The following is a 22633-nucleotide window of genomic DNA, read 5'->3' as shown; positions in this document are numbered from 1 at the left end:
GATTTCTCAATATTAAGATCTAAAAGAGTCGGCGAGAGCACACAGCTTTGCCTTACACCTCGCATGATCTTCACTTGATCGGTCAGTTGGTCTTTGACCTTGACTTGAGCACGCTGGTTCCAGTATAAATTCATGATGATCCGAATGTCCCTCTCATCCAATTCTACTCTTTGTAGGGCGGCGACCATCTTCTGGTGCTAAACAACGGTCAAATATCTTGGAGTAGTAAATAAAACAAATATAGACGTCACAACTGACATCGCGGCATCTCTGAAGTAGTACTTGTAAGGTAAAAAGTGCTTCACGTGTACCCATGGAATTGCGGAATCCAAATTGCATTTCATCGACATTTTCTTCGCATTTTCTGTAAATTCTGGCATGTATGAATTTAAGAAAAATCTTAAGTGCATGACTCATAAGGCTGATAGTTCGGAAATCTTCGCACGTTTTGGCAGATCGTTTTTTGGTAGTGTTATAAATGTTGACAATAGCTATTCCTCTGGGATATTACCTGAATCTTATATGGCGTTAAACAGTTCAGTTAACTCCTTCGTGCTCACTTATCACCTTAATAAGTTAAACGGGTATTTCGTCCGGACCTGTGGCCTTACCATTCTTAGACTGTTCTCAAGCATGAACACATTTTCTAAATATAGTAAAATAGGTACATGAAATGTAAGAAGCATGTACGAACAAGGAAAGCTTCACAACACCGTAAAAGAAATAAATAGTCTGAAAATAAGTAACCTAGGAATAAGTGAAATGAAATGAACAGGGTTTGGCAAAGTAACTAAAAACAAAACAGAAAAAGCTGTTGAAAACTGGACAGCATAAGAATGATATATTGCTATTATCTTTCCAGGGCTACTGTGTGGAGTGGAAGCGTGGACTCTGAGTGAGGCTATGCTTAAACGCTTTTAAGTCTTTACTAAGAATAAGAGTTAGAAATGAGGAGGACCTGAGACGGCTGGACCAAACAATACAACTGGTTAACATAATAAAGAGACGCGGCTTCGGTCACTTTATGAGACACCCTGAAAAATGTGAACTTTTGCATCTGAACATTCAGGAAAAGATTCAAGGTAAACTTGGTCCTGGAAGAAGAACATCATGGTTGAAAAATTTAAGATAATGGTACGGAAAATCGACTACATCATTATAAAATACGAGACGGGAAAGAAAAGTAATACAAGAAAAATAATATATGATAGATAAAATCTAATAATATTATAAAATCTAAAAATATCTCTAATACGGAATCTGCTGTAGAAAACTACAGCATTCTTGTTCATGTTAGAGTCCAGGTCTTACACGAGAAAGATATATTATATCTAGAGTTATCTCAAAGAAGACAAACTCTCTGGATCTCTTCCAAATAAAGGGAACCACAGCAGTCTTCTCAGCATTAAACCAAAGTGAATGGCTCTCAGCACCAGCCCCAACGAGACTTACACCTGAGCGACCTCGTGCACAGTTTCAGGAAACAGTCCCCCATCCAGCTACATTTCGTTTAACGTTAACAAAATCCTCAAAGAAGGCTGTTATTTATGTAAAATAAGCGGTAAAAGTTTTAATAAAAAAGCGTAGCACTAAATTTGCAGACAACCAGTACTAAATTATGAATCAAGAATTGAAATGAGCACGACATTAAAAAAGAAAACTCTTTATCATTGAGTACATTCTATTTGTAAATTTATAAATACTTTAAGGTTATCATAGTTAATTGCATTTATTCTAGTTATCGCCTTAAAGCGTACTAAAATAAACACATCACTTTAAATAATAATTCACGTTATTATTAATTGTTGTTTTCAAATCCTCATTAAATGACCTTTCAACAAGAATATTTTTTATAAATGTCATTTTTATAAATGTCATTTGTCATAGTGTAATCATTCAAAAACACATTCCCGTGTGGTATTTAAACATTTTTAAATATATTTCGAGAATAAGAAACATTTTAAAATTATTTTTATACACTTGAAGAAATACAGTATGTATTATATCTTCAAGAAATGTCAAGAATATCAAGAAAATAAATTAATGTTATGATTGGAAACTTTAAAGTCAGAGTGGATTCGATCTAGACAACAGATGAACGCCATACAGATATTCAAGGAGAATAATGGAGAGGAGACAGAAATGGAGGGGGAGGTGAAAAGTCTTCTAATGTAGTATGTCAACAATATGTATGCCTAACATATAATAAATATGTTAGGCTCTTATAAATCACTGTTTTAAAGAAAGCATCTTTCCTAAAAAGCAGCGGTGATTATAACAGAGAAGGGTGACAATGATGACCTATCCAATTATAGGCCAGTAGAACTCCTTCCTATTATATTAAAAGTATTTCAGAAATGTATGGCAGCAATGATTGTTAAGTACGTATTTTGAATCCAAAAATTTGTTGACATATGGTCAGTTTGGTTTTAGAAGGGGTCTAAATACAACAAAGGCCATCATCAGTCTAGTAAAGAAGATTCAAGAGGCTCTTGAGCAGAGGTGTTATCTGTCTGCTTTATTCTGTGGCCTGGATAAAGCATTTGATTGTGATTCACGTGAACTGATTCTAAAACATTTGCAGAGATATGTGTTTGAAGTACTAGCATTGCAATGATCTCAAGCTATCTCTCCAATAGAAAGCAGAGTGTGCAGGTAGGTCGACAGAATGTCTAAACAACTTACGTTTCGCCGATGATATAGTCATAATAGCTGAGGATCTAGGAATAGCAAGAGAGGTGGGTGGTACAGGAACTACAGCTACAGTAAATGTAGGTTTAAAAATATAAATATCTTGAAAACAATAATGACAAATTTGGTACCCAACCAGAACATCAGTATTGGAGTGCAAAAAGTAGAACTCGTAGATAAATACATATAAATACCTATGTCATGAAATTATGATTGGCAGGGATAATCACATCCATGGATATAGAAAACTGAGAGAAACTTTTAAAAGTGAGCTGCCAACATGCCTGAAAAGAAAAGTGTTTGATCAATGCTTCCTTCCAGTATTGACATACGAAGCAGCAATATTTACTTTAAAAGAAAAGTCGACTACCAAACTGAGAGTTACACAGAGACGAATGGAGCGATCCATGTTAGAAACTCAAGGTGACTGACGTTACCGAAAGGAGAGCCAGATTAAAATGGAGATGGGCAGGACACATAGCTAGAATAACAGATGGGCGATGAAAAAAGAGATTATTGGAATAGAGACCAAGGGAAGACAAGGGAAGTGTCGGTCGACCATCTACAGAAATTACAAAATAAAAACTGGATTAAAGTGGCGCAAGATAGAAGGGGTTGCAATTTAAAAAGAATCAAGGTTTTCCAACTCTGGTTATACCGCAGAGTATTAAAAATATCATGGACTGATGGACTGATGACTCATGGACATGAATAAAGAAGTACTGGAGAGGGTTGGTAAAGAAACAGAACTAATCACCAATATACAAGAAGAGAACTGGAACACCTAAGCCTAGTGATGAGAGGACCAAAATATGAAATTTTGAGACTCATAATACATGAAAAGATTTAAGGAAGAAGATCTGTTAGTTGAAGGCAGAATCCTTGGTTGAAAAATTTACGTGATTGGCATCAATGCAAATCGATTGATTTATTTAAAGTAGAGAAGTTCAACAATAAAAGTAGTCATTATGATTGCTAACCTCCGTAGGGAGACGGCACTCTAAGAAGATATGGAGCAACTATACAAGAAAAACTAAATACCCAATGTTTAAGACAATAGTGAAAATCTGTTCACTGTATGGTTCAAAGACGTGAATGACAAATAAAAAAATAAATGCAATGGAAATGATGTTTAGGGGAATAAGCTGCAAATTACACTAATGGACAAAAGTGAGAAATGAACGAATTAGAAAACAAATGAATGTGGAGGACACACTAGGTGACAACAAAAAGGGAAATTAGTCTGGAATGGACATATGCAAAGAATGGACGAGACAAGAACACCGATGAAAACTTGAAAATGGGATCCAAATAGAAAGAGAAGAAGAGGACGTCCTAGATAACAATGGAACGACCAAAATCAGCGATGGAAGAAAGAGACATCATTGAAGAAGCTGTAATAGCAATTAAACAAAATAATAAAGAAGCTGCACGGGAATTGCAAGCTTTAGTATTTAAATAAAATATTTGACACAAAAAGTCGAGAATAAAGTTTAATGCAGCAAAATTAATTGGCACATATTAAACCTTTCCAAGAAAAGAAAACAGTATTAGAAGAGATAACACACAGCTACAGATTCTGCTAAATGATTTATAATGTACTTACGCACATTTAGACAAGAGGGAGAAAAGTTCATATAAAAAAAGGGGTAACAATAATTCTTAACTATTCATCGATAATAGACTATTGATCTATAAACAAATGTTTAGCTCAGTATGAACAAATGGTGCACAGCTCTGAAGATGCGCTAACAAAAGCAAAATTAAAGTAATCCAGAGGTTTCAGAACAAAGTGTTGACGAAAAATTTTAATGCTCTATAATACCCAAAAAACAATTCCATCCATCAAAACCTAAAAATGTTATACAGTGTGTTCATAACATTAACATTAGATCGAATAACAAATGTTGAGGTCCTCAGAAAGATGACAAAGGAAATGGAAATCATGAATACGATTAAGATAAGAAAGTTACAATATCTCGGCCACGTTATGAGAGGGGATAAATATGTGTTGCTACAAACCATAATGCAGTGAAAATACAAAGAAAACGAAGTATTGGAAGAAGACGCATCTCCTGGCTCAACAATCTGAGAAAGTGGTATAATTGCAGTTCCGTCGACTTGTTCAGAGCTGCAATCTCAAAAGTGAAAATAGCTGTGATGATTACCAACGTCCTTAGAGGAGACGTTACCTAAAGAAGAAGAAGATGAACTCAATGAAGACGACTTTGACAGAAACATGGAATTTTGCGAAAACATGCAAGAACTGTCTAATAGAAATTATGGATTTGAATATAATAAATTGTTTTCCGACGAGGCCACTTTTTGTTTAAATGGTACCGTTAATAGGCAAAATTGTCGTTATCGAGCAACAGAAAATCCCAATTGGACAATGGAAGTTTATACCCACTATCCCCAAAAAGAAAATGTATGGGCTGGGATTGTTAGGAATACCATTGTAAGACCGTATTTTTTTGACGGTACTGTGATGGATGAAAGGTATTTAGAGATGTTGCAAACTTACACAGTTCCATTGGTCAAATAGATCTGACCATTTGGTTTCATCAGGATGGAGTAAGTCCACATTATGCTGTAGTGGTTAGAAATTTTCTAAATGCAACTTTTCCTAGTCGCTGGATTGGAAGACGCGGCTACATTGAATGGCCTACTAGGTCTCCAGATTTGAATCCCATGGACTTTTCTATTCGGGGTTATTTGAAAAGTAAGGTGTATGTAAATTGACCTATTAATTTGGTAGACCTCAAACAGATCATTCGTACTGAAATGCAACAAATTACACCAGTAATGTCAAAGACAACCCAAGAATTCATTGGATGTCTTGGATACTGTCAATTAAACCAATGAGCTCAATTCGAGCATTTGTTGTAATTATGTTATATTTGTTTGTCTTTAATATGAAATGACTTCTTTAATAACTTTCTTTGTAAAATAAATTTTGAATTAAATTTTAAGAAATACAATCACTGGTTTCCTTTACACTCTGTATATTGAAGTTTGAATATGATGAGTTTGGTACGGTTGTGTTCAGAAAAATATGGACTTTTAATTTTTTAAATAAAAATATGACCTTTCTGTTAAAAAAATATCGATGACGCCACATCTACTAAAGTTTAGGGGGTAGAAGTTTCCAAACTTTATGAATGCACTGTATATGAATGTCAGATATGAACAACAATTGCTTAACATTTGAATTTGGAGAAAATCCAACACTAATCTTGACAACGCGAATCTAAAAAGAAGACTCAAGAGAAGAAAAGCCTTCGAAATGGTAAAGTGAAAAACAGTTAGTGTGAAATTAGAGCATAGTGTGGAGCAGGTTCGACTATAGAATCATTAAAGAATGCACTTCTAGTCCAAAAGTCTACTTTTAAATAATTGAATTTAGAAAAACTGCACATTTATCTATCTGATCAGATTGTATTAATAAGAATATAACCGTTCAAGGTTTTTCTTAAGAAAAAAACAATACAAAACTTTCATTAAATTATGATGACTACATTTTAAATTAATAAAGAACTGATAAAGTAGAAAAACACCTTTGATATTTTCTTTCCAATGAACATTTCTTTAAAAACTGACCCGGAATCTTACAATTACATTAAGAAACTTTTCTCTAATCAAACCACTCATTAGCATTATCCTCCTAACGAGCATCTAAACGACCCCTAACAAGAAAATTGTAAACACAACACCTCACCTTCTAACTTCCCTTTCGCGAACCCTAAAAGTTCCTTCACCTTTACCCTACTACCTCCACGGCCAGGACTCCCGAAGTAATTAGCACATTAACAACTTTAGCCGCCATTTTAGCAAGATACATCGAGAAGATTTCAATTTATTTGCAATTGCGACAGTCCAGAGGATGCGTACGTACATTCACCTTTGAAAAATATACCACTATCTGGTATTTATTTATATTTTTATCTGTAATAACGGAAGGATGTCTAGTTAAGTGGCTAAATTTAGATGATTGCTGTCTTAAATCAAGTAGTTTTGTTTTTCGAGTAATTTTTTAAGAATATTTTATAATGTTTTTAAAAATTAAACACATTTTAGTTAAATTTGAATTGAATTATTCTGCTCTAACTATAAGAATAAGCATGTACTTGGAGAGGGTGAATTAAAAACCCGGTAAAATATATATAAATGAATAAAAAGACTTACCTTGGCAATATCCAGCAGTGCTGTACCTTTAAAAAACTGAAATAAAGCTGTAAAAACTTGAGCAGTAAAAGTCTATGTCACTTGGTAGTCCTTACACGTAGAAGGAACGGGAGTGCACGTCGTATACTTGACTCGGACTGAGAGGAATGTTAGTGTGTTAAGTTTCCAGAGATGTGTGGATGATTGGATGCTGTGGCGCTGTAGCCGCGAGTGTTACAGAGTTACAGAGAGAGTGAAGGAAGGCACTATTGATCAGAGCAGGCTGAGCGGCGGTTGCCGAGTAGCTCTGTATACACGGGGCACGGCACAGGGGCGGGGGCGCAACTCGGTGTGGCCAGGGGCGCAACGCGTGCCACCGTGCCACCAGAAAGGTATATAGTGGATGGTTTGTGGATCCGAGGATCCTTGTTTACCGTAATCGTCGTCACGGCGCTAAACAAGCCGATGGCCAGGACAGTTTTTTCAAATGCCGCACCAAAGTTTTTTTTAAATTATTTTAAAATTATGACAATGATAGTAATCGCTTTATAAAAAATAAGCACTTTTAAAATGTGCTCTAAAATTTTAGGCACATGTTGCTGTACTTAAGATCAAATATGAATTACTTCTTATTTATATCAATATCTTCATCTAATTTGTTGCGTCCATTATTGAACATAGGTCTCCTTCAAAAATAACCATTCTCTTATCTTTTCTTTCTCAAACTAGTCTTTCTCTACTAATAGAAATTAGCTAATAAAAAACATTTTTCGTGACAGTTTGATACAGATATTTACCAACTGCTTTTTTTTTTTAATTATTAATAACTTTTATAAAAATGACCAAAAAAACTTTAATTTTGCGTGATAATAGGGAAGTATCACATGTATTCAGCTATAACAATTCCAAGAAGTTTCACTTAACAGTTATTGTATAATTGAAATTGTTTATCCCAAAAAGCTTTTATTTACAACATTCTTCTTCTTATGGTGCCCTCTCTAAGTAGTGGATGTTGGCGACAATTCTGACATACTCCTCTCGGTCTTGAGTGGTTCTAAAAAGTGCATAGGCATCGAGGTTTGTCCAATCCCTTATGTTTTTAAGCCATGAGTATTTCTTTCTTTCGATGCCCCGTTTTCCTTCTATCTTGCCTTCCATAATAAGCTTTAAGAACTGGTACTTGGGATTTCGAAATATATGACTCAGATAAGCAGTTTTTTTTTTCTTTTTATTATTGGAAGCAATTCTCGTTCTCTGCCCATTCGATTTAATACTTCGACATTTGTTGTGTGATCTGTCCAGGGAATTTTAAGTAGTCTTCTAAATACCGACATTTCAAAAGCCTCCAATCGGTTCATCACATTGGTCTTTATGGTCCAGGTTTCTACACCATATAGCAGTATGGTGTAAACGTAACATTTTACAAAGCGATAAGTTAGGGCTGCTGTTGCTTAGCAAGGTTCTCATATTAATAAATGCTGTTCTGGCTTGCTCAATCCTGCTACGTATCTCTATGTCTGGATCTAGATCTTCAGTTATCCAACTACCGAGATATCTGAACTTGGGGACCTTTTGGATGTTCTTATTGTTTACTCATATATTTAATTACATATTTCGTGTTCTGCTAACCACCATTACCTTCGTCTTTTCTATATTAATCTTCAAGCCCAGTCGTTCTCCTTCAGTGTTTATTCTATCTATTAGTCGTTGTAGCGCTTCTTGACTATCAGCTATTATGACTGTATCATCAGCATAGCGAAGATTACTAATAGTCTGTCCCTTGATTTTGATTCCATCTTTAGTGTCACTTAAGGCTCTATCGAAAATCGTTTTAGAGTAAAGATTAAAAAGGAAGGGTGACAGAACACAACCCTGTCCTACACCTTTTCAACTGAGAAATATGATGTAGATTCCAGTCTTACTCTCACAGATGCCACTTGATTCATATAACGGTTCTTTATGATTTTAAGGTCATTCTCATCTATCGAACGTTCCTGGAGCAATCTTACTAATTCTGAATGATTAACACAATCGAACGATTTCTGATAATCTATAAAGCATAGGAAGACATATTTTTGCTGATCTCTGCATTTCTGAAGTAGGACAGTTAAGCTATAAAGTGCTTCTCTTGTGCCAAATCCTTGTTCGAAACCGAACTGTGTGGGGCTAATATCTCTTTCATATCTGTTGTATATTCTTGTGTGAATTATCTTTAAGAAGAGTTTTAGGACCTGACTCAATAAGCTGACCATTCGGAATTGGTCGCAACTATTAGCGTTTGGCTCTTTTGGGATTGGTATAAAGATTGATTGAAGCCAATCTTGTGGTATTTGACAGGACCCATAAATGTCATTAAAAAGATCTACCAAGGCGTCTATATTGTCTTCGCTCAACATTGTTAGAACCTATATGTATATGTCGTCTGGGCCTGGAGCTTTTCCCCATTTGCTCTGTTTGATTGCCCTTACAACTTCTGACTTCAATATTTTGGGGGAGGGTTCACTTTTATATTTACTTTCAGAGTTTCTTCTAGTGTTGTCTGAGTATAGTTGCTGTGTGTAGTTTCTCCAATGTTGAAGTAGATCCTTGGGATAAGGAATTAATTTATTATCCTTCACAATACTGTTAAAAGTAAAGTGGTCATGTTTTTTTTCCAATTCCTCTATTTCTGCACACCTGTCTAGCAGCCACTGTTCTTTAGCATTGCAAAATTTTAGTTATTTGCAAAATATTAGTACAGAAGGTTTAGGAATAATACGTAATCTAAATATTTATGTATTATAGATATAAATAATATCTGTTAACAATAAATTTTACAAAAAATTAATTTTTTATATAAAAATCAAATTTGTACGTATTAATTTTGCTTGAATTATGCTTATTATTTCTAATAATATTTACTTGTCTTGACTGAAAAATATTACAAATATATTTTAAACCAATTAATTGTTATAAACTTGGTATAAATATAAATAAAAATAGTAAAATTAAGTATGTAAATTGTAATACTAACGCCGTAAGCAATTTGAATTTATCATCTAAGAAACAAGCAAGTGTTTTATCATCAGTACCAGATATAAAAATACAAGAATACATAACAACAATAGGAATTTTAGTACAACCAAAAAATATCATCTTCGCGTCCAGAATCTCCAACAAGAGGGTATGCATTTAGCTTAGTAACACTACAATCGTAGAAAATTTACTGCTGAATCAAATATCAGTTTCAATACAAGGAAATGATAGACATTAGAAAATTATTTTTTTCTCTTAGTCGACTAGTAATATCAAACCAAAGAATCCGAATATAGTCATATATAAGATTTAGGCGTCAAGTGTTTGTTGCCCCAAAAACTAATATTCCTATCCCAAATTCAATTCTTATATCTTATGATAATACCCCTTACAGAATCTCTCTCCTTAGATGGACTTAATTGTTCTAAATGTAATACCACAAAACATAAAGATGAAAATTATACTACCAAATTAACAAATACGAAACAACTTATTAATTATTTCAATCTACTAATGTTACACACATCAAAATAATCTTAGGGAACACCAATATTAATAGCTTTAAATCAATGATAGCTGCAAATACAAAAATAAATTTATGTTTTTCATCTTTTTTGTTGTTTTGTCGATTATTGTATCAACTTGGACGGTAATGCTGATAAGAATGGCTATAAAAAATTTAACAAAACTTCAATATGAGTTTTTGTCTATAAGATATTTCTTTATTAGTACTTGATTTTTGTTGTCTATGTGAATTTTTATTTAGTTTTGCAATTGCCAATAATAGAGAAGCAGCCCGATAGCACAGTGCCGTGCTATCGGGCTGCTTCAATCGAAAAATTTTCAATAGAAAAATCGCTACTTCCTGGTCTATGGCTCAAATCACTTACTTTCCTTTATCGTGTCTCGATCCAAATGATTAAAATTTCTCTGCTCAATAACGTCCATTATTTTTTTATGTGAGAGACTGACTGGAAGAGTTGGAGATCTATCCCAGACATAGTATACCTCTCGGTGAGGTCAATCGACGGTCAATATCGAGGTTGAAAGAGATTTCTAGGGTACATGACACACAAGTAATATTGTGTCCTAGTGACACTGGATGTAACGAACGCCTTTAACTCAACTTCCTAGAAGGGAATTCTCTGGGAGCTAAGCGAATGAAAAGTGGCCCTCTATTGGATTCGAATGACTAGGGACTACCTAAATGATAGAATAGAATATAATAATTATGAACGACGAAGAGAGCTTCAATATATGTGCGGATGTTCTGCCATTCTTGCAGTACTGCGCCTGCATATATCACTGGGCATATAGCTTGTGGCCTACACTGAGAAGCTGGCGATCTTGGCCATACCTAAAATGGATGATGAATTAAAGGGGAGAGTAGAGAAATTTGTTCGAGTTAAAGATGAGCGTAGAAAAGTATAGGTTTTGACAAATAAGAATGTGGTTTAGCTTGGGTTGAATTTATAGCGAAATCTCAGGATAGATGAGCGAGTTTTTAAGGTGCTACACCAATATTGAGGCTGCTGGTTATTTATCGCGAAAAATAGTTTCCTGAAACCCGAACTATTGTGGGATTCTAGGTAGTCTTCTCTATGATATATCTTGGAGCTCTAGTTAACAACACAGGCAGTTGTGAACCCGAAATTACAGACGCATACAACTAGCAAGAGCGATATGAGCGACTGAACTAAACGGGGTCTGGCGTGATCGTCACCTAACTATGACAAATAAGGAGGGCCTCGTTTCAACTCTGGTCCAACAATTCCGGTCCAATTGGAATCATTCATTTCATTCTCTAGTATCGGATGTAGGTGTGGATGGATGTTTTTAAAGATTAAGAAGTTAACATTTTAGTATTATGTCAATGGGTACTGTTGCAGTGCTTAGATCGTAAAATATCAGAACGTCCCAGAAGTGAGGTATATACCACTGAACTTAACACAAATTGGGAGTTTATGACAACCACGCTCAAAGAGACCGCAGAGGAAGTGCTGGGTGAAGTACCCAAGGGACAGCGAAACAACTGGTTTTATGAGGAATGCCAACTAGCAACGAAAGAGAAAAACGACGCGTATCTGAAAATGATCAACAGAAGGACTAGGAGCAATGTTGAAGAATATCGAATAAAGAGACGAGAGGAAAAACAAAAACACAAACAGAAAAAGCGGCAACAAATCAATAAAGAGTTCGAAGAAATGGAAATCCTCAATAGAGAACACGAATACAGAAAATTTTACAAACAGGTTAACACAAAAAAAAAGTTTTCAAGCCACAACCGAACCAAGTCAAGGCCCTTAACGGAATTCTTTTAAACGAGAGAGTGGAAGTACTAGAAAGATGGCAGGAACATTTTAGTACGCTACTTAATGGAGAAAGTAGAGCTGAAGGTAGATATGATATAGAAATAGAACAGGAGGATACTGAACTACCAACTTTGGAAGAAATAAACAAAGCAATTCAGCCAGAAACAAGTCACCCGGAGCAGACAACCTACCCGCAGAAATATTTAAATGTGGCGGTCAAACATTTGTAACCCTCCTTCACAAACTACTAATACAGGTATAGCAAAAACGCGCGTTACCAGAAGATTGGAATACTGGAATTATATGCCCCATACACAAAAAAGGAAACGTTCTTGAATGTTCCAACTTTAGAGGGATTTCCCTTCTTAATACAGCATATAAAATTGTGTCGTTAGAAAAAGTTATGAGAGATTCGGGAATAAACTTAAAAGGTACGATATATACCCGTAGTATACAAATAGTGGCATACGCTGATGATATCGTCATAATTGGAAGAACCCAAAATGAAACAGTGAAGGCTTTCACACGTATCAAAAATGCCGCAGAAAACATCGGACTTCTGATTAACATCCAGAAAACTAAATATATGCCGGCCATATCAAGAATTCAACAAAATAACTTAGAGGTGCAACACGAAACGATAGAAATGGTAGAAGAATTCTGCTACTTAGGATCACTGGTAGACTACAAAAATAACACATCCAACGAGATAAAAAAAAGAATATGCGTGGCTAACCGCTGTTATTTTGGCCTGGGCCCTCAACTAAGAACGAGAAGTATGTCAATAGCAACAAAGTGCAAACTTTATAAAACAATAATACGCCCAGTGCTCACATACGGATCGGAAACATGGGCAATGACGACCCGAGATGAAGGGTTACTTCGAGTCTTTGAAAGAAAAGTATTGAGGACCATATATGGCGGAGTAAACGAACATGGTCTGTGGAGAAGGCGATATAACTTTGAACTCTATAGACTTTTTGGTGATGCAGATATTGTGAAGACCATCAAAATAAACCGCCTAAGGTGGGTGGGCCACGTTATGCGGATGGATGAGAGTGATCCCACTAAAATAACTATGCTAAACAGGCCGGTCGGAAGAAGAAGAAGGGGGCGACCTAAACTTAGATTTCTGGACGATGTACAGGAAGATCTGAGGGAGATTGGAGTGAGGGGCTGGAGAAGACAGACAATCGATAGGGAAGGATGGAAGAATGTTTTGAAGCAGGCCAAGGCTCACGAAGGGCTGTAGCGCCAACTGATGACTGTTGCAGTGCTGGCTAGTGTGACCGCGATAAATTTGAGTCTAAAGAAAGGAAGAACAATTAGAGGCTAAAGAGAACAGAGTGGATTGAAACGGTGAGAGGAAAAAAGTGATTGATAAATTACGGAAAAGATAAACCAAAGATAAGTGGAATACTAACTGGATCCGGCGTCCTAATACTAACTTAAAGACAGGTCACCTAGGAGATAATAGCTTTTCATTCTCATTAACTTCGAAATTTATTTTAATATTATTACATTACACATTACGATTTTTAGTCTGTTTTCATTCTCAGCTCCTCAATATATTTTATTTATAGTTTTTATTTCGTAGACTCGTAATTATTTCACAAACTATTTCATTTTGTTCTGTTTCTTAATAAAGCGTTAACTGAAAAGTTATTGAATATTTTTATCGGCAGAACGTTTCTTACCCCATTTGTTGCCAAAACCGGAAAAGCACATCGAAACTGTTTTTTGAGTAAACATGTTCACTCGGATAATTAAGTAATTATCCGCCTGTCGGTTGCCAGTGAACACAATCCATCTTAAATCATAATATTAGGCCTGTTTTTCCGGATAAGAAGTTTCCTTCGAATTTTCTAAAGATATTCAGAGAATAATAGGTACAACTGTACAGATATCATTCTAAAATTAATTTCTTGCGGCATTTTTATTGATTGTCCATTTTCTTGCTTTTTTGTTTCCTGTAGAGCTCATATCTATTTGTTTCTCTTTTAGCTCAAGTACTGAAAGAGAATTAAGAAATTTTATTGAAAAATGAATGAATGTTCTTAAAGAAAGACTTGTTGAAACGAAGCTTCTATACTGGCGATGTATTACTTTTTTCTTTATAGTAAAATGCTGAGGCGAGCGTCACGGAACTAGCGCTACAAGATGGCGTCGTCACGGAACTAGCGCCACAAGAAGGCGTCCTCATCATATATTTAGTCTAAGCAGGTTTAAATTAAAAACTGGATGAAAAATAACTAAATATAGACATTAAATGAGAAGTAAAAAATTAAAAGAATATTTGTTAATCACAGATTTAATTCGTAAAGATTGTCAATATTTAAAATTCATAAATGTCATCCAATTAATAACAATATTGAATCATGTATTTAATTTTTTACACACTTCTCGTGTTAAAATAATTTCATATAAATACAATTATTAATTTTAAGATATTATTTAGTTTATATAATAGTTAAATTTAATATCAAATATTATTTATTTATATTTTATTATAATTTAATATTTCCTTTGAATGTGACAGATCTGTAAGAAAGTCTGAAGTAAACAATGAATGCTTGTTAATACGTCAACAGGTGACGTTAAGAGCAAACATAATATTTCATGGAATTATTAGAATATAATATAGTTTATGTAAAGTAGTGGTTCTCAACTTTGGGGGCGTACGAGAATTTCAGGGGAGGCGTGAGGGTACAAAGAAAAAAAAATTAAAAAATATATATTTTGTTAAAAAAGCAAAATATTTTGTATTTCGTAATTTTTATTTTATTTAGAAATATTTCTTTATTTAAATGTGATTAAAATCGTTTTACTCAAACACAAAACTAGGAATTTAAGTTGACAAAAGATCCTTTTAATATCGAAGTTGACATTCTTCCAGTTAACCGTCAAGAGCAGGCAATTGACCTAAAATATGATTCACAAGCAAAAGAAGATTTTTCAAACATGGACTTGGAAGAATTTTGGTTAACCTACTTTTCTGTTTACCCAGAAGTGGCTTTAGTGTCTGCAAAGTTATTAGTCCAGTTTTCATCCACATATATTTGCGAATCTGATTTTTCTGCATTAGCGTTTATAAAATCAAAATACCGTTCAAGGCTGGACGTTGAAAGTGACTTGAGGTGTGCTCTGACATAGTTGAAACCGAATATCGAAAAACTTGTCAAGAACAGACAATGCCAACCTTCTCATTAAAAGTGCAAAACACTCATATAAGACTTTCAACTTTATATGCGTATTTGATTTTTTAATTCTTCTTTTTCTCAAATAAATAAAAAATGTTAAGTTTAATAAGACATTAAATAAACTTTCGTATTTAAATATATCTGGATTTTTATTTTGCATCCCAGCTTTTGCTAACGTAGAGATAGCATCGTCAGTTTCACAATTTCACTGTTCTAACTTGAACCAATAAATTATTGACTGGAGGGGAGGCGTGAGCTATCTTCAGTGTTCAAAGGGGGCGCCAGTGCTAAAAGATTGAGAACCGCTGGTGTAAAGCATAAATAATAAAATTACTTTAGTCAATTTTCAAAATATTATTTAAATTTAAAAATGACGGGTGCCAAACCATAAAGTTGTAAGTGCCACTTATTAAAATACGTTTTATATGATTAAACCGTTGTATGTGCCGACCTTTACTTGCACTCTTGTAGCCAAAGCTCGGAGATGCAAGAGAAAGTCAAAACGTTGTAAGTGCCTTATAAGTTGCAACCACAGTTGCTACAATCAGTCTACGCAAAATGGCAGATGAAGTACTTGAGTGTGTGACTGAAGTGTCAAAAAACGTGTTTTAAATACATTGAAATGGAAAAAACTATTAGAAAAAGGCAGTAAAAACACAGGACTTAAGTATACAAATACCAGAAATAAAAAAGTAGATAAAAAAAGTGAGCCAAACTAGGTAAGTTCTGATAAAAAATATTTTTCTTGTGATATTAAAGTACCATTTTTAAAACACTAATCGCTAATCGCTAATAATAAACGCTATATCTTTGGTTTTTGCTATATTTCTTGCTAAAAGTGTTTTTTATTGATTAATACTCTAAGCATACACAATTTATTTGGTCATTAGGGTTAACATTTTTTAGTTATTATTTTCATTTAAGGTGTCCTGCAAAAGCCAGTTTTCATGTATTCGTATAATATTAGATTGCCGTAAGAAGCTTTTCCGTGACTTTTGGGATATGGGGAATTAAAACGAACAACAAATATATCTAAGAAACCTCATTCGAGTCTGTTTAGTAAAAAGAAGATGACATGGTAGTTACGATGATGCCATCTAAAGCCGGCGACAGCGGACATACAAATATATGCTAATAATTCGGCGCATGTCTGAATTTCAGATATGTTAAATTCAGTATCTTTCCTTTAAAGATTTAGTTAATAAAGTGTGTCCTGTAAGCAGAAGTTAATTCACATTTTTTCATGTTTGCAAAAAGACGTTTTGTGAGACTTTTGGTGTCAGTGGACGACGCGTGCAGATTCTGTCCGAGAAAATTGGTTGTGAGAACGAAAGTATGAAAGATAAACGGAGCGGTAAAGGACAAAGACAGGAGCCTAATGGGAAAGAAAAGATCATTGATTATATATCGTCAATTCCAGCACAAAAAAGTCACTACGGTAGAAGTGACGCTCCAAATCAAAAATATCTCTCGACAGAGCTTAAGGTAGTTAAGTTGTATAAAGGATTTTTGAAAAAGTACTTTGCTGGTGCTACCGAGCCACCAGTATCTAGACAGTGGTTTAATGATATATTTTTGACAGAGTTTAACCATTCATTTAAGCCCCACTAGCTGACACATGCCCAACATGTGACTCGCTTAAAGTCAAAATAGACACAGCTCTAACAGAAGGAATAAAAACTGATGCTAAGCAAAAAACTAGAAATTCCTCAAAGGCAAGGTAACGTGGCAAGACAACAAATGAGTGAAGATTACATAGAATCTAAAGAAAATAACTCAGATATTTGAATGGTTCAATTTAATCTCCAGCAACAGATGTATCTTTCAACATTAACTCATACCCACTTTCCTGTATTAATATCATCATCATTAGCCGTTTTGAGTCCACTGCTGGACATAGGCCTCCCGTAAATAATTCCAATGCATTCTATCTAGAGCACCCTGACCTGAATCCAGTTGTGCTGAATGAGCTTGATGTCATCTGACCACCTTGTTGGAGGACGTCCTCGATTACGATAAGCATCGTGTCTAGGTCTCCATTCTAGAATTTTCTTTGTCCACCTTCCATTTTTAATCTGGGCACATGCCCCGCCCAGTTCCATTTCAATGTTGTAATTCTTTGAACTGCTTCAGTAACACCAGTTTTTCTCTTAATTATTGTATTTGATACTCTGTCTCTGAGGGATATATTCAGCATTGACCTCTCCATCGCTCTCTGTGCCACTTGTATTTTATTGATTACTTTTCTGGTAAGGGTCAATGTTTCTGCTCCATTTAGAACTGGGAGTACACATTGATCAAAGACCTTCCTTTTCAAGCACATGGGAATATCTGATCTAAAGACTTCTCTCAGTTTTCCGTAAGCCGCCCATGCCAGTCCTATTCTCCTGTTTAGCTCCGTTGTTTGATTATCTTTTCCTAATTTAATCTCGTGGCCCAGATATTGATAACTATACACCTGTTTAATCACCTGTTCGTATCACCTGTATTATTATGGGTATTTATTTAGAAGGCGAAGGAAGGGGCATCATGCTCTTCTGGAATTAAACTGTCGGGCAAAGAAGTCTAACGAGATAGCTTCTTGTCTGTACAGGTCTTTTACCAGTAGCGAAATAGGATTCACTACAGATAAGCAGAAGCTAATTATCTGGTCAGACAATTGTGGTGGCCACAATAAGACCAGGCTTTACTTATTATGTATCTCGTTTTGATTGCAAAAGGTTTCTTTTCAGAAATAACTCATAAATTTCCTGTGAAAGGACCTCACGTGTGATCGCGATTTTACCATTATAGAGAAAGCAAAGAAGCATGCCAACCCACTTATACCAAAAGACCTCGTTGAAATTATTGCTAATGCTGGAAAGAAAAATCCGTTCTTAGTAGTAAATACTACAACATTTTTTTGACTGAATGAATTAAGCTAAATCCTTGATAAATACTAAAAACATGCAGATATCTTCGGGTACTATGATTTGAGTAACATCTGAAAACTTTTGTGAAGTTTATATAAAGAAAAGTTACGAGGATTTTGCTTCATGGCTTAAAACTTCGGTGATCAAACCTGGAATCACTAAGGCAGGTTTAGAGAAGTTGGAAATCGAGATGAAGGAAACCCCTGCGCCATCGTCTGAAAAAAAAACGGGTGTGGCAGTCCAGTGGGACTGCCGGTGGAAGTTACACTTCTATACACGCATTCGCCGTTACAAATTTATTTGGGAGTCAATCTGCACAATCATTACATATGTAATTCTATAGGTAAGACATATCAGAAAGAGAAACAGAATTAATAACAACTTACTAACAATTAATAAACAACTTTTGACCTGTAATAGGAGTATAGTAAATGAAGAATTGAACCAATATTTTGATGAAAATATATATTTTTATTTTCATGTATGTTTGAAAGAAGTTGAATTCAAAAAATTTTTTACACATACTCTGCAGTAAAATTCATTGTTTATTTTGTTATTAATATAATAATACAATACAAATTAAAATGCAATATTCATAAGTATTTAAAAATGACAATAATATACATAAAAAAAAATACACTACCATACAGTGCAACATAATTCAATATAATAATACAATACAAATTAAAATGCAATATTTATAAGTATTTAAAAATGACAATAATATACATAATTTTTCTACTTACGCATATTATGTTTAATTAACCATGTAATAATATTAATAAAAAAGTCCTCCCCGTCTGGGAATCGAACCCCGGTCTCCCGCGTAACAGGCGGGGATACTAACTACTATACTACCGAGGACATAACACAAACGTATTTCAAAATTGACAGTTTTGGGTCATACAGTGATTTATTGAGATTAATATTTTGAAATACAAAAGACTAATATAATTATGAACATTTAATAAATAATACAAAACATATCACATAAATAATAATATTAATAAATATTTTATTATATATGTAATATTATATGTATATATATCATTATATAATATATATATATATATATATATATATATATATATATATATATATATATAATATTAAATTATATATACAAAAGGAACATTTTTATATTCGAGACAGGAAGAGAGAGGAAATATATCTTCTGTCTCTCTCTTACTCATTATCTTACATATGTAATGATTTCACAGATTCACTCCCATACAAATTTCCAACGTGGAGTGCGCGTATAGAAGTATAACTTCAAAAAAGATATCCAAGCCATGCTACCATATTTAGCAGGAGAAGCAAAAACTTTTTACGAAAACCTTACCAAATGCTTATTTTTAAATTTTTAATTAAAGTTACTAGTTAAGTAAATAAATAAATGTTAGTTTTATTTTCCCTACAATTATTGTTAATTTGATCTTTTTCTTTTGAGTTTTAAATGCAAGTAAATACACACTTACAACGTTATGATTTGCATAAATAATGACACTTACAACGTTTTCTTCTCTTAGTTCTCTCTTTTTAAATTAATTAAAGCATAAACTGTTTTATTTCACTAGACTTCTTTGTATGTCAATAGTGTCAATTGAACCAAAGTTTAATAATAAAAATATTAAGAATTATTTCGTTAATTATTTTTCAACTAGAAAAGTTTTTTGTTTCTACTGAAAACTTTTATTTTGGGCACTTACAACGTTATGGTTTGATAAAAAGATCTTTTTTATTCTTAGTTCACTCGGTTATGCTTGTAAAAAATTAAGATTATACAGATTGAGAATTGCAAACTATAAAATAATTTAAAAGGGAAAAATTGAGATTTATTACTCTAGATCTCAGGTGCGACGAAAAATAGATAAATGTGATGAAAAGTAAGTCTGGAAAAATCAACGGTGAGATGATTTATTGGGCGTTGCGTTGCGGAAAATTTTAAATTTTTAAATGTTTGCATAACAATTTAAAAATGACGAATATTGGCTAAAAATAAAGAACAAAATTTTATTACTTTTTTAAAGAATCAAATAAGTAATTACGTTTTTGCATTAAACTAACATAAATCTATTTACACATAACATTAGTAAAATAATAAATTAATAACTGAATATTTGTTAATTAATAATTAATCATTGCAACTACTTAAAGTTGTATCATTCATGGCTACACATAAATATGTTTTAATATTTTCAGTCTTAAAACTATGTTTTCGATCACTTAAAATTAATTTTTACATTAAAAATGAACGTTCTACATTGACAGATGTAGTTGGAGCATATTTCAGTGCTGATAATTAATTATCAGCACTGAGAATTAATAAATTCCTCATTCTGAATTGGTAATTCTCACAAAAAGCTTTATTCTTGTGAAAAACAAATTTCATTTTTTTTTAATTAATTGAATATTAATTATAGGTGCCGATTTAATTTTTAACTATAAATTATCGTCTAATTTTATTGACTAACATAAATGTACCTATTGTCTTTCTAATAAGGTAATTGTGGGCCACTGCTTTTCAACCTGTACACGGAACAAATATTTCTAGAGGCACTGGAAGAGTACAACGAGGGCATCAATATTAATGGCGTACCAATAAGTAATTTTCGATATGCAGATGATACTGTTAAATGTTACTAAATAGAGTAAATACTACTGGCAACCAATTTGGACTGAAGATCAATAGAAAGAAAACTAAATTTATGGTGATCAGTAAAAAGAACATTCAACATATCGACCTGAATATTGAAGTCCAACGTATTGAAAGAGTACACCGATTTAAATATCTGGGATATACAGTAAATGATAAGTGGGACCCAGACGTAGAGATTAAGATCCGAATTAAAATAGCAAGATCCAAATTCATCAAAATGAGAAAGCTCTTAAGCAACCGCCACCTAAGCGTTAACCTCCGATGGCGCGCCACGAAATGCTACGTACTCTCTACGCTACTTTACGGAGTTGAAGGGTGGACGTTAACAGCAGCAACTATAAAGAAGTTAGCGGCTCTAGAAATGTGGCTATATCGACGCATACTGAGAATACCTTGGACAGACAGAGTGACCAACACAGAGGTATTAAGACAAATGGGTAAAAAGGTGAAATTGTTAACAACTGTTAAAAGGAGGAAAGCGTCATACCTGGGCCATGTGTTCCGTAATGATAAGTACAGTCTGCTACAGCTTATCGTGGAAGGCAAGATTGAAGGTAGAAGAGGTTTGGGCAGAAAGAAGAAATCCTGGCTGAGAAACTTGAGAGAATGGTTTCAAATACCAGAAGCTGCGAACATAATACATACGGCACAAAACAGAGAAACCTATCGTTTGATGGTCGCCAACCTTCGGTAGAAGACGGCACATAAAGAAGAATTGTGGTTACTATGAATTTTTAATTGTAATTGATATTAGGCGACAAATATTTTTTTCTTCTCGAATGGCTTCGGACATATCATCAAATTCTGAAATTATTAATTATATTTCATTGCACACCAAAAAAAGGCATTTTACCTATAATCAGAGCTTTAGTTATCTAAACGATCACTAACAGTACCCATAGGCCAGGGAAATGAGCAAAAAAGTATTATGTTTGTGACACTGAACTGGCCAGTCAAACGGCAGTTGTTTTAAGTAGTATGGACCTCTGTACCAATAATCTATACTACGTTAAGTTTTGGATTTGATATTGCAAACTACATAAAGCACTATAATAGGCAACATTGCCTCGTACGAGGTAATTGAAATTCTTCGGTCCTCACCCCGACACCTTAAACTCCTAGATAGAAAACGAAAACCATTTAGTAACACAACAATTCAAGGGATCTCTATCCGTCGGCTTTTGTTTTGCTTACGTATACCCGGTTCATTTCTTAACTCGGTAAAAATACAATGACCTTTATAAGGGGGTGCATTTGTATCGGTTTTTAATAATGTGAACAATTTTTTGTGGTTGATTTAAAAATAAAAGCGTGTTTCTTTAAAAAGATAAAACAGAAAATATACTCCTATTGAAAATATTAATAATTCCTAATAAAATAAGAAACAATGTTTTATGCCCTACAGAAATGATTTAAATATTTGATCTTCTACAGCTGAACAGTATCCCAATCTGTAATAAAAACTTCTGGGGACAGATTTAAGAATTTCTGTCGTAACAGAATTGGAGACTTTTCTTATTCGGTTGTTTAATTCATTCAAATTTTGGGCTCTAGCCTCAGGTTGATCTTAGATGATGCTTTTTAAATGTCCTCAAAAGAAGAGGTCCATGGGTTTGAGATGTGGGGATTGCGTAGGCATTGTAGGTATTATTTAAGTACTCCCTAATTATTAAAGCGTTG

At 33.9% G+C, this 22633-nt stretch overlaps 1 protein-coding gene across 4 annotated transcripts in view; it reads right to left on the bottom strand.

Annotated features, from left to right (window-relative positions):
* The window catches only part of LOC140444165 (uncharacterized), a 275749-nt gene extending 268590 nt beyond the window's left edge, over window positions 1–7159 (bottom strand). For 2 of the 4 annotated variants that reach the window (XM_072535863.1, XM_072535864.1), the window contains exon 1: window positions 6877–7159. The gene's annotated coding sequence lies outside the window, so the exon portion shown is untranslated. The remainder of the gene's footprint in view (window positions 1–6876) is intronic. The other 2 variants (XM_072535862.1, XM_072535861.1) reach the window with 2 other exon arrangements.
* Between the last annotated feature and the right edge of the window lie 15474 nt (window positions 7160–22633).

Source organism: Diabrotica undecimpunctata, chromosome 6 (genome assembly GCF_040954645.1).
Source record: "Diabrotica undecimpunctata isolate CICGRU chromosome 6, icDiaUnde3, whole genome shotgun sequence".
Classification (NCBI taxonomy): Eukaryota; Metazoa; Arthropoda; class Insecta; order Coleoptera; family Chrysomelidae; genus Diabrotica; species Diabrotica undecimpunctata.
This window is presented reverse-complemented; position numbering and strand designations above follow the sequence as displayed.